This window comes from Crocuta crocuta, unplaced genomic scaffold (assembly GCF_008692635.1).
Source record: "Crocuta crocuta isolate KB4526 unplaced genomic scaffold, BGI_CrCroc_1.0 scaffold260, whole genome shotgun sequence".
Classification (NCBI taxonomy): Eukaryota; Metazoa; Chordata; class Mammalia; order Carnivora; family Hyaenidae; genus Crocuta; species Crocuta crocuta.
This window is the reverse complement of record NW_027527525.1, coordinates 1,177,297-1,186,583: the sequence shown is the minus strand read 5'-3', so window position 1 is coordinate 1,186,583 and position 9,287 is coordinate 1,177,297. Positions and strand designations below refer to the sequence as shown.

Sequence of the window (9,287 nt, the reverse complement as noted above, 5' to 3'; positions counted from 1 at the left end):
GCTCCTGTGCTGCGGTGGCCTGTGGAGAGCCCAGCAGTGAGGTTGGACAGGCTGACCTTTTATCTGTGGTTATTATTCTGGGATTCGGGATGGAGCGCCTGACTCGGTCCCTCCTGGGCAAGCTAAATGACCTGTCTTTCCAGCTCTCTTTTTATTATGTCTGGAGCCTTCCTCCTGAGCTTATGAAGGAAGAGAAAATGCTGCTGTGGGGGTTTAGGTCTGAGGGCCTGGAAATGGCCCTAGAATACAAGGCAATGTAACGGCCTTCCCAACCCATCTGGTGGCTCAGTGAGATGACTCGTGTCCCCCTGGGGAGAAGGCCCTCAAATCCTACGTGTCCCTGCCCCTTGGCACCACTCCCAGGCCGGGCCTAGGCTCCGACACACAGTAGGCTTTCGGCAGCGTTTGGGGAGAGAGTGGATCTCTCGACAGGTCGCAGCATCATTATTTCCCGCATTGAATCAGCCCAGGTCTCATTTCTGCCCAAACCTCCATGAGGCTTCTGTGGGTAAGTCAGCCCCAAGAAGGTTGGTGTTCAGCTTCATTGCAAGTCAATAAGTACTCTTTTATTGTATTGAGAAATACAGCAGCTCGCCTTGTATGACATCCAGACCAAGAGGACACTGAAGACAAGTAAGAGGTCTGGAGCAACGTCACGTTTTTGGCCCAGAGAATTCACCCTGGGGCTGTCCTGTGTCCTAAAGGACGTTTAAGGACATGCCTGGCCTCTGTCCGCTAGATGCCAGTAGCCCTGCCCCCGCATCCCAGCCCCCAGTTGTGATAATCCGAGATATATTTTAGACATGGCTAACTGGTAGGGTAAAAATCATGCCTTGTTGAAACCCATTGGTCCAGATCTGTTGGGTCTCCCCAGCTGGTAGACTTGACATAGACTTCCACAGAGCCTGAAGACAGAAAGGCTGACAGGTAGCTTGGTCTAGGGAAGAGAATCCCAAGTTAAGGGTTGAAAATGAATGTCATGCCAAATGTACAGGGTTGAGTTTTTGGGTGTTTCTCTGTTCCCCAGCTGTATGACATTGAGCCTATTACTCAACATCTCAGAGCCGCTTGCCCGCCTTCTGTAAAAGAGAAAAAGAATCCTGTGCCCTTAAGCACGATTGAAGATAAGGTGGTCAAAGCCTTCACATTCCATGGGTGCTGAGGAAAAAGTAGGTATTTTGGATGAGTAACGAGAAGCATCTTAAGGAAAGCATATTTGGCGCCTGCACAAGCGCCATCTGACTGTTTTCACATTTAATTGTAGAGAAGGGAATGTAAGTTATCAAGATCTCAGCTATAAAGCCCGGGTGACTTAGGGCCCCAACAGGGACTGTGTTTGAAGAGGCCGCGGCGGGTTTGGTTTAGGCTTCGGCCACGTGCTGGTCATGTGACCATGCTCGGCTTTCGCAACCTCAGTCTTTCTGTCTGTGAAATGGGGGCGATAAGACTCTTGCCCCCCACAGGGCGCTGGGAGGCTTCCGCGAAACCGCGGGTGGAATCTGCTCACCATTTTTCTTGCCTGGAGGTGACCTTTGAGATTCTGCTCCCAGCTCTCTGTTGGATGCTGGACTCCCCTCTTCACCAGCTCCAGGGCGACTTATTTGGGAAACTTCCCAGGGAGCCATCGAGTGTGGAAACTTCTTCTTGCTCCTTTGACTTTGGGTCTTCCTTGGTTTGGATCATGATTTTTATGGTGACCCGGGTTCTGTCCCAGGGGATCAGGCGTTTGAGGGAAGGGGGGGCTCCCCAAGGCAAAGACAAAGGCCCAGCTAGTTCCCTCTGCCACCGACGCTGAGGAGGGACCGCGGCCATCTGGCCGGCAGGAGGCCTCGCTGGTGACAGTCAGCCTGGCCCCCTTTGAAGCAGCTTTAAGACCAGTTTGGTAACTTGATTTGGAAAGTGGTATCGATGACTCTGAGGCTGCAGGCTGCTCATTAGCCGCCTTCTGGGCCCGGCAAATTGGGTTAAGTGGAATGAAATCACTTCTCCCCTCCCTGGGCTCATGGCTGAGGTCCAGGCCCCATTGTAATGAGAACCTCTCTTGGGCTAAGGACATTGAACAGCTTTCCGGGGAGTCTGGCACTCTGTTTTCATATGTGAAGCCTGCTTTCCCCTGGAGGCCAGGGCGGGAGGCTGATAAGACAGAAAAAACGGATGGATGAGTGCGGGGTAGGGGGGTAGTCGGGTCAGAAGAGAGCTAACAATGAACAGTTGTGAAGTATTTTTCAAGGGCTCCTTATCCTTCCCCTCTTGAAGGGTGCTGCGCTTGATTCCTTTCCTGTCTTCCTTCCGTCCCCCCATCCCCCACGTTACAGAAAGTGCTTCGAGGAACATCTCCCTGTGCCCTAAGGCATGTGTGTGGGCGCTCCTCTGCAGCTTGTACCCCAAGGCGACCTTGCTGCCTCTCGCTCTCGATGAACATTCTCCTTTTTACAGACACCGTCAAACTTCTCTCCAGAGCAGTGGTGCTGACTTACGCTCCCAGCCTCTGAACCCCAGAGCCTCCCCCCGCAACCTCTTCCCCACTTTGTCACCCACATTCGACCCATCAGATGGTCACTGTTTTGCTAATCTGCTGAGAGAGACACGGTTTCTAGTAGTTTCCCCAATGACTAGGGGAAGGCTGAGCGCCCCCGTCTGTGTGCACACGCCTGTTCGGGGAGGAAGGACCCCAAAAGCTGCCTGAATAATCACGGCCTCTCGCTCATGCCCGGACGTCCAGGCAGTTTGATAAACTCCTCCATCTTCATCTGCAGCGGTTCCCTCGCCAAGTTCATGTGTGTTGCCAAGGATTACTGGTTTTGGAACCGCCGCTGAGCGGTTTTCTTGCCCATTTAGCTGCAGAGACTTTTGAATTCTTTGGGATACATGCACACTGTTGATTCCATCCCAACCCCCCCGCCCTTTGACTAACCAGCATATACTGAGCATTTTATTCAGCACAGGCTGTAGAAGCGGAAGTCCTGGGTTCTAGCCCGGCTGTGAGGACTCTTGCTGGCCTGCCCCTTGTCAGCCCTGTGGCCCAGGGCGAGACCCAGGAGCTTTCTGGTTCTTCACTGGTCTCTCCGTCCTAGGGCCCCGAGGCTGCCATCCTCACAAGGTGACTGGGAAGGAACAAGAGAGTCATTCGCACCAACGTGCTTGCAGGTGTTTCGGGAGCCGCCAGGCGCCACCTGGGGTGCGGTGCGGCCCCTCCAGGCAGCCTGCTGCTGGCCTGTCTGGGTGTGTCCTCCCCTGCGTGACTCGGGAGGCCGGATGTGCACGGGCAGCACTGATGGCGGTTGTCATTTCTGCCACGATTATTCACCCAAAGCTGCCAAGCGATGTTTATGTACCAGCTCTATAGAGTCCCTTATATTAGATCCCGTCCTGACTGCTAGGGGTATAGTGACAAGCAGAAACAGAGATGCTTCCTGCTCTAGGGTGGCCTGGGGTCTCATGGGGAAAAGAGACAGCGTGAGGGGTTTGTGGAAAGGTGAATCCAGTGCTAAGCGAGCATCTTCACTGGCCGGGTCACTCACAGTAGAAAGGAAACACTGGTAATCCTTGTTGCTTTGGTAACTGTGCAAAGTGCTGAGCTCTAAGGGGAAGAAAGAAAAGAGACCAGGGCTATAATAGTAAATGGGAATAAAAGGAATGGCTCATGGGGCGCCTGGGTGGCTCAGTCTGTTAAGCGTCCAGCTTGGCTCAGGTCATGATCTCACGGTTCGTGGGTTCGAGCCCCGCATCGGGCTCTGTGCTGACGGCTCGGAACCTGGAGCCAGCTTCCGATTCTGTGTCTCCCTCTCTCTCTGGCCCTCCCCCGTTCATGCTCTGTGTCTCTCTTGCTAAAATAAAAAATTAAAAAAAAAAAAAAAAACACATTAAAAGTAAAAGGAATAGCTCACATTTATTGAGCACTTACTTGGTGTTAGACCTTTTCACAAATGCTTTGTGCAGATAAGGCAGGGATTATTATTATCTCATGTTTACGGATAAGCAAACTGAGGATATGGCGGCAGTCATTCCACAGAGCCAGTGCACAGGGCTCAAAGTTTGGGAATGATGCCTTTCACCTGACGTGTCTGTGGCTGGTCCCATGCTGCTTGAATCCCTGCACATCCCAAGGTCCTGCCTCTGTCCCGCTGACACTGTCACCTTATTCTTGAGTGTCCTTTTCCTTCGATTTCTCCAAGCAGCAAGCTCGAGGAATGATTATTGTCTTCATTTATATAGTAAGTATTTATTAGAATGAAGGCTTCGTTTTCACCGTGCAAATCGGGCAACATAAAGAAATAGTTCCCCAAAAGCTGCTAGAGACGGTCTGGGCTAGAGTAGAGCTGTGAACAAGCCCTTTAAAAGTTCTTTGGTCCTGGAGCCCCATACTGCTTCCTGACCGCTCTTTTGGCTACATTTTTCTCCTCCCTCTCCCCTGCCCAGCTCGAAGCCAGGCAGGCACAGGGAGCCTGCAGATCTGTGCGTCTCAGGTCCCCTTCCTCTGAAGTAGGCATGGTAGTCAGTCACTGCCTATTTCACGTTGGCGAAGTCTTGTAGAGTTCCTGCCTAGCCCTGCCTCTTAGTAGATTTGACATCTGCAGTAGGTTTCTGGACCAATCTGGACCTCATCGTGTGTGCATTGAGTGCCCACCAGATGCTGAGTCTGGTGACCGAAGACAGGATGAAAGAAACTATAGCCCATGACCTTTTCCAGGTGCCAAGGGGGCATTTCCCCTATGATTTATCATCCTGAGCACAGAACCTGTGCTTTATTTATGTATTATTATTAGAGAGAGAGAGCCTGCATGTGAGTTGAGAAGGAGGCAGAGGGAGAGAGGGGAGCTTAAGCAGGCTCCACATCCTGCACGGAGCCCGACGCGGGGCTTGATCCCACAACCCTGGGATCATGACCTGAGCTGAAATCAAGAGTTGGGACGCTCACCTGACTGAGCCACCCAAGCACCCCAGAGCTTGGGCTTTAAATGGTGGTGGACGTTGCCTGTGGTAGTGTTTTTATTCTCTTGGAAGGCACTTGAGAGATGAAGCCCTTTCACTCAAGGGAGACCACTCACAGATAGATCTCCTAGTTGTACCCCGATTCCTGGTAGAAGTTTCCCTTCTTTGTTCACTCTGGTTTCTTCATCCCAGACCCGGAGAGCATGACAACTACTGTGGGCTGAATTCTGTCCCCTCTCCATGCCATGTTGAAGTCCTGACCCCAATACCTCAGAGCATGAATGTTTTAGATGCAGCGTCTTAAAAGAAGTAATTGAGTTATGTGAGATCATCAGGGTGCTTCCTGACCCAGAGTGACTGGCATCCTCACAGGAAGAGAAGGGTGGGACACAGACCCAGAGTGAAGACCGTATGAAGCCTCAGGGGAAGATGGCCATCGACAGACAAGCCGTGGAGAGCAGCCTCAGAAGAAGCGAACCTCCCTGGACACCTTGGTCTTCCAGCTTCTAGAATTGTGAGAAAGGAAGCTTCTATTGTCAGAGCCGCCCAGCTGGTGGTACTTGTCACGGCAGCTGGAGCTGACTGACGTAGCCACCATGAGCGGCACACATTCTCTGAGCCCCCTTTGCCTTGGCTGTAAGAAGCACCTCGTAGGGCGAGGTCAGGGTGGGACTGAGCGGCTGACGGGCACTGAGAGTTCACTATTGGTCAAGTCCCGTTCTAAGCCCTTTTTGTGCCTGAATGCACTTAATCCTCAAGTGCTCCTTCAGGGTGGGCAGTGGGTATTACTGTTCCCATTGCACAGATGGGGGAAGTGGGGCATGGAGTTCTTACATAACTTCCTGATGTTACTCAGAAAGCAGTGGGCAGCCAGCGTGGGGACTGTTGTGTTTAGTGTCTGGAGCCCACGTGGCTGGTCACTGTGCTGTCCGGCCCTCTAGCCGTGAAGGACCGAGCTTGGGAGTGCCTGGCCCCAACGCCGTGTTGCCTGGAGCCTATTTTCTGCACTGAATGGATGCTGTGTGGATCCTACAGGCTGTATGCACCGTGTGTGTGTATGTGTGTGTGTGTGTGTGTCTGCCTGTCTGCTCCCTTGTTTGGGTCCCAGCACCTCCTTCCCTGTAACCCATGAGGCTCCTCTCACTGTGTCCCCTCCCTCCTCATCCCTGATCTTAATTGACTTTGGCTTCTGTCCCAGGGCGCAGCCTGGCACCAGGACCTGCCGTGCTTCCATAGCACCTCAGATGGGAAAGCAGAGGGTGGCCTTCAGCAAACAACACAGGCCCATGAATCTGTCCTCTCCTCCCTGGCCTCGTCCCCGTCTTTGTCACTGTAGTTTGGAGGGCTCCGGAGTCGCTGCCTCTTTTAGGAAGCATCACTCATCATGGACTGCTGAGTGTCAGGCCCCAGGGACGCGGAGGCCCGCGCTGGCTCCGGAGTTACTCAGGCCTTACGGTAAAAACACATCACCCTGAATGTGGGCCAGCCACAGCGTGGGCCCAGCCCCACCCCGCCCAGGCAGCTGGGTCCTGCGGCCGTGCCTGACTCACTGGCCAGAGAGGCTCTTCGTGTTCAGGCCAAGGCCAGCCCCTCCTAGGCCGGCCCTGGTTCCTGGAAGAGCTTTGTGCTGTAGGAGCTGGACTCCCCCTCCTCCTTGCATCCAGTGAGCACTCGTTTCAGAGTCCGTGCCGAGCACCTGACACACTGTCTCCTTCTTCACTTCTCGCAGTCAACTCCGGGGCAGGTGCTCTTCTGATCTCCCTTCCACGGAGGTGGGGGCCGGTGCAGCCGTGGGAATGCTCACAACAGAACTTAGCCCACTGTGCTTGGGTGATGCTGGGGGCCAAGTACCTGGCTCGACTTCCGTTCACCCTGCAAGCAGGTGCCACTGTTGTGAGGCCTGATTCACAGGTCGGAAGAAGAGACCCGGGTGTTTCTGGGTACCCCGGCTGGCGCGGGTGGTCTGCCCGTCTAGCCTTAGCCAGGGAGCTGGGCTGTGGGGCAAGGAAATGTCAGCAGAGGCCCCCAGACTCCAGAGCATGACCCTTCCCCACTGCTCTTGGGACAAGAGCTGGTGGAAGGGTGACGAGAGAGCTGGGGGTCACACAGGGAGAGACGGACTTGCCAGGACTGACCTGCGCTCTCAGGGTCTGGGTCCCTCTTTCCTGGCCCCTTTGTGCATGCCCAGAGCACAGGCCCCTCGATGGGCTCCCTGGATCCATAGTCCTTCCTTCCCACCTGTCTTCCGCAGGCACCAAGAGCCCCCCTTTGGGAGGTGGGGGCGAAAGTGAGACACAGCCGAGCCCGCCTGCTCAGCACTTTCACTTTAGGAAACATTCCACAGACGTGATCTCATTGCATTGAGCAATCGCATGGGAATTGAAGCCCCTGTTTTAGCGAAGGGGGAACCGAGGCTTCTGCAGAAGGGAAGTAGCTGCCTGGGGGCTGGCCCCTATTTCTGCTACCCCCCCCGTGCTGCCTCTGCTCAGGAGCCCTGAAGCGAAGGGCTCCCTGCGCAGAAGCGTCCAGGCTCGCGTTCATGCTGCTTCTAGTCTAGTCCCAGCCGCGGGCTGGAGAGCAGGGCTGTGAGCAGAAAGCCTGGGCAGGGTCAGAGGGTGGAGTCGATGCAGGACTTCCAACAATCAGAAGGACGGTAGCCTCTCTGTGTGGGGCCGGCATCCAGGTAACATCAGGAGATCTCGGAATGGTCTGAAGATTAGAGGGGAATGAAGCTCCTAGAAGGAGACATGACCAGGCGTGTCCCGGAGGGAGCAGGACAGCAGCCATCCGCGGGTCATCCTAACGATGCGCTGGACGGTGCCTCGGCCTCACGATCTCACGGTGCCTGTCCTCTGCATAGCCCTCAGGGGAGAAGGTTCCTCGCCGCACTTTGCAGACTGGGAAACATGTCCAGGATCCGGCCCAGGGCTGACCCGAGACGTCCCTTCTTCCCTCCCCTCCCTTGCTCTACTCTGAAAAACAAAAACACAGAATTTCTTTAATGTTGCTCTAGGAAGTTTATTTTTAGAAAGGTTAATGTCCCTCTGCGATGCCTGGCTCGTGGCAGATCCAGACATCAAGAGCCAGGTGTTGGGTGTCTGCTGCCCAGGTAGGCTCGGAGAGGCTGCTGGCCCGTCGGGGGAGGCTGGGGGTGCCCGGAGTCTCATTGTCTCAGCAGAGATGGGGGAACCTGTTAACCTGCCTTAGAAGCTAATAAAAAATCCCAGTGAGATCATGTCTGTTAAAGCCCTTTGAGCCTTCTGAGCGCTGAGGCTGTATTAACACGCGCCCTTGTTATTGCTTACTCAGCAGAAACGTCCCCAGGGCTGCAAAGCCCACCCCTCCTTCCAGCCCCCCTGTTTCCTTCTGCGTTTTATTTGATGCTGCCTTTGCATCTTGAATATCTGCCACTGTTTGCTAACCTGCTATCCTAGAAGGAGGGGGCATATGTCGGGTGCTTTATGTTGTGCTAAGCCTTGTTTATCCAGTGGCTCCTTTAAACCTTACAGCCATCCTGTGATGCAAGATGTGTGTATCTCCCGTTTTCAGGTGAGGCCGCCAGGGAGGTCAGCGAGGTCGCAGCTTAGAGCAGCAGGGGGGGCTGCTCCTGGGGTGTGTTTGCTGCCAGGTCATGCGTTGCTGCACTAGTGTCTGCATTTTCTGGATCGTTCTTCCAGAAAGCAGGAGCAGCTCTGCCCTTCCTTAACTGGAGGAGGAGAATTTGGCCCTGAGATGGTGGTGATGGTTTGTTACTTGTTTATGCTGCAGAGCTGGGGCTGGGTGGTCTCTGTTCTGGACAGCGTTGGCTGAGATCTGCGAGGGGTCAGCCCCCCCACCCCCCACCCCGCCGCCTCTTCCGTGGCTCTTTGCGTGTGGTGGATGGGCAGGTGGGCTTTGATGTTGCCCTGAGGACCCGACCTGACGCCGGCCTTGCCTCCTATACTGTTAAAATCGGGCTCTTTGGAACGCCTCTCTTGTGTGTGTGTGGGGGGGTGTTGTAGAGAGAGATGGAAACACCGTTGGTAAGTTGATAGCCCCTAACATTTATGGAGTATTGAGTATGCACCAGCCATTCTTCTGGAAATGTCTAGTGCTGGGTCTGTGGCAGGAACAGCACCTCCCACACGGCTTCCCACCTCACCATGAGATAAGTTGAGCGGGTAATACGTTCCCATTTTGCAGACAAGGAAGCTGAGGCTGAACCTCAAAGTGACAGAATTGGGGCCGAAACCCAGATCTCCTGACTCAGAGGAGGAAATAGCCCCCCTTCCCATACTTAAGAAAGCCCGTTTCCATGTGCATTTCCTAGATGGCTGGCTTTTTTTTTTTTTTTTTTTTTTTTTTATACCACTACC

General features: G+C 54.1%; 1 protein-coding gene across 11 annotated transcripts in view; it reads left to right on the top strand.

The window, feature by feature from the left end:
- LOC144231576 (uncharacterized) overlaps positions 1-9,287 on the top strand; it is a 150,874-nt gene that overhangs the window by 105,353 nt on the left and 36,234 nt on the right. Inside the window, exon 1 of one of the 11 annotated variants that reach the window (XR_013335107.1) lies at positions 7,560-8,041. The exons of the other annotated variants lie outside the window; for them this stretch is intronic. The gene's annotated coding sequence lies outside the window, so the exon portion shown is untranslated. Of the gene's footprint in view, positions 1-7,559; positions 8,042-9,287 lie in introns of those variants that run through there. 11 annotated transcript variants of the gene reach the window in all.